The following is a 3,406-nucleotide window of genomic DNA, read 5'->3' as shown; positions in this document are numbered from 1 at the left end:
TCTCATAAACATTACAACGTTTTCATTTCTTTGCAGATCTCGGCCTCATGTGAAAGTGCACTCGAAAAAGTTGCCAGCTACGCCAAAGTCACGCATCTTTCACTCGCCTTCGACACTGCAAAACCCCACTGCGCTTTCAAGCCTCATGTGACCGAACTGCTATCTGTACTCCGCCTCGTACAATTGTCACTCACAAACTTCTGTGAAGTGAAACTTTCTACCATTGCACGTCAGTGTCCCCAGCTGAAGTCCCTTCGAATATGTGCGTGCGACATTGATGATGAAAACACTCCTACCAAAGATTTCACTCACCTGGAATATCTTCGCATCGGTAGCGATATGAAGGAACGCGCATTCTTTACGCTCCTGAGGTCCTGCCCGGGCCTTCAGGAACTGCACCTCGAAAAAGTTGAACTCACGACAGCGTTTGTCGTAGGCCCGTCGTGCAGCGAGCGTCCCTGTCTAAAACACGTGCAGCGGCTTACACTTGCCACAAGAAAAGGTTCCAAATGCGCCCTGGATGACCGAAAAGACCTGCCATCGCTACTTGACTCCACTCTGCTCGGTCTTCCTTCGCTTCGCCTCGTGCGCGCTGACAGCTTCAATATCCGCCTCCACATCATTAGCTGCTTCCCAAGTATTTCGTTGGAATGGTGTAACTGTACCTTCTGCTTAGTAGAGTTTGTGAAAATGAACTGCGTCGAAGAGAAAGCCCCGGAAAAAGAAAAAGGCTTAGTGCAGGTAAAGCCCCAAGAACGGGGAGATGAGGCCACAAATGCTGAAGGAGCGGTGAGCGAAAAAGACGACGTAAAAATAGAAAGTCAGAACGGAAAATCATTAAGGCAGAAAATACAGCGCTTGTTCCTAGGCTTTTAAAAGCAGAATGAAAGCCTCAGACACACGAAGGACTAAACAAGGTCGAGTCAATAACTTCAGTAGAGTCATTGAAAGCGCTCGAACAGGGAAACTCTCAAGAGGCAGTAGATGTCGTAGAGGCATTGGAAGCATTGTAACCACGACAACCAAGTGTACAAGATGCATGACATGGTGTCTGATAGCGGTTGGATGTTGTCTGAAAGATTTCAATTTTCGGTGTAAAGGCGTGATGTAGAGAACTTCGAAGAGTGATCACTAGCTTGCAGTTATTTTTTTTTATCCGATAATGAGCGCTAAGATGCTGTGATAACACAGGCAGAATGCGTATTAACATTCAGTGTCAAGGCTTGCACGCCCTATGGTTGTCTTTGATCTCATGCCCACGTCATGCATTTTTCGCCTACCAATTGATTTCATTTGTATTAGCCATAACATTGAACAGGAGCTTACTTGGAAATAAATGTTAGCGTTCCGCTTTTGAAATGACTGGTTATGGATGACATCGTGGAATCGGGGATCAAATTAAAATGGTTCCAAGGACTCCTTGCTCACAACTGCGGTATATTTTGGAATATTCAAACTCTGCCTAAACGTTTCAGTATATAACAAAGGGGTCCAGTTACCTGTCTTTCAATGCAGTCAATGTATTACTGTGAAGTCTATACGCGTAAGGGAAAGCGAGTGACAACTTTATTTTTCTCACGAGGCGCACTGGAATATAAATATGGGCAAGTTTGCACTCGGTCGTGCAAAGCTTAGGCATAGCGAAACTGTCGATCCTGAAGTCTCACTGCTGCTACCAGTGGCGTAGCCGGAAATTTTGTTCGGGGGGGGGGGGGGGGGGCGCACGTCGCTGCGCGGCCTCCTTATGAAATTTATCGAGGGATCAAATACACCAATAGTCACTGCATTGCCATTGTCAATGTCATCGTATATTAGATGCTGCACACAAATTATTGAACGCTACGCACGGTCACGTAAAATTTGTATTTTTTCATGAAAGACTATATTCGTATGTCCCAAAAATTCTGGCGGAAATAACTGCTATCAATGCTACCACGTTTTTTTCTCTATATATTAAGTAAAGAACATATGTTTTTTTATTTATGGGGTTTTACGTGCCAAAACCACGCTCTGATTATGAGGCACACCGTAGTGGGGGACTCCGGAAATTTGGACCACCTGGGGTTTTTTAACGTGCACCTAATCTAAGTACACGGGTGTTTTCGCATTTTGCCCCCATCGAAATGCGGCCGCTGTGGCCGGGATTCGATCCCGCGACCTCATGCTCAGCAGCCCAACATTTTCACGTCGAGTAAAAGAAAAGGAAGATCAAGATTTGATTTCAATATTATGACACTGGCTGTGCACTAATAGTTAAAAATGACACCATCTTCCCGTAGGGGCACCCTGAGTAGTATGCGAAGCAGCCATGGGGTCGACCACGGCGCTGACACTGGCGTTGACGCTCGCGCTGTCCGTGGCACTCATCGTGGCGTTGCGTAGGTAATATTTCCGACGCTGCTCGACGAGTAATGGCTGAGCTCGTCGAAAACCTCCGAGCCGCCCCCAGAGGCACCGGCAACAGTCACCAATGCCACGCGCGTTTGGTGCGAACGCGGATAAAACGCCGACGGCGTCGACAACAGTTCAGCGCGTTGTGGCGCCCCCCAGCGGAGTATGCAGCGCCTACCGTCACGCCTCTAACCTAATGGCGAATTCTATTGGGAGAACAGGAGCACTCAAAAACACGCTGAAAGTGCTCGTTCAAGAGGCGACGTGTTTCAGTGGTCGAACAGGAGTGGGTGAGCCGTCATCCAGTGGTAGAACAAGAGCAGTTTCGCTGCGCTGAGAGCAGCCGGGAGCAGTCTGGACTGCTCTCGCCTGAAAAGCGGAGTACGGAGGAAGTCGCGTGACTTTAAACCGTCATATCCTCCTTATTTCTTTTTATTTTGCTTCAGCCGGCGCTCGCGGCGGCAATGGCGGCAACCAAGCGTAGTTGGTGTTTTGGCACCGCTGTTTTTGACGTCGGTAGTACGAGCGAGCTTCGCAGCGATTTAGCGCCAGATCCTGGCATTTATAGTCCGCCTTGCTTCTGGTTGGATGCGTGAGGGACAGCGGCAGCAAAGCGTCTTCGCCTTGCTGAAGTGCTTGAGACGCTCGACGGTGACAGCAGCGAGAACTGCTGGGGCTCAACTGCAGATTCAAGTTGCAGTTTCAGATGATCTTCACAGGCCGAAACATTGTGGGATGCGTCGGCGCTGCACAACAGTGTGTAGTACGTGGCCGCAAATGGTGACAGCGTTACGCCCGACAGATTACAAGACGATCACGCGTGTTTTGCCGCTCTCGTGCAGAGAAAAGTGGGACGTCGATTGCTTTAGTCACATGGTACATTTCTCCTCACACGTCCCCCTCCCACCTGCTCTCCGAATGCACGCCGTATTCCAATGGCGGGTCGAGTGTCCCTGCTCTCACTGCGCTGTCACCCGACTCCACACTGCGCGGCGCCCTGCTCCTGTTCTCCCAA

The sequence above is a fragment of the Dermacentor silvarum genome, chromosome 7, assembly GCF_013339745.2.
Source record: "Dermacentor silvarum isolate Dsil-2018 chromosome 7, BIME_Dsil_1.4, whole genome shotgun sequence".
NCBI classification, from domain to species: domain Eukaryota; kingdom Metazoa; phylum Arthropoda; class Arachnida; order Ixodida; family Ixodidae; genus Dermacentor; species Dermacentor silvarum.
Note: the sequence above shows the minus strand (reverse complement) of the source record.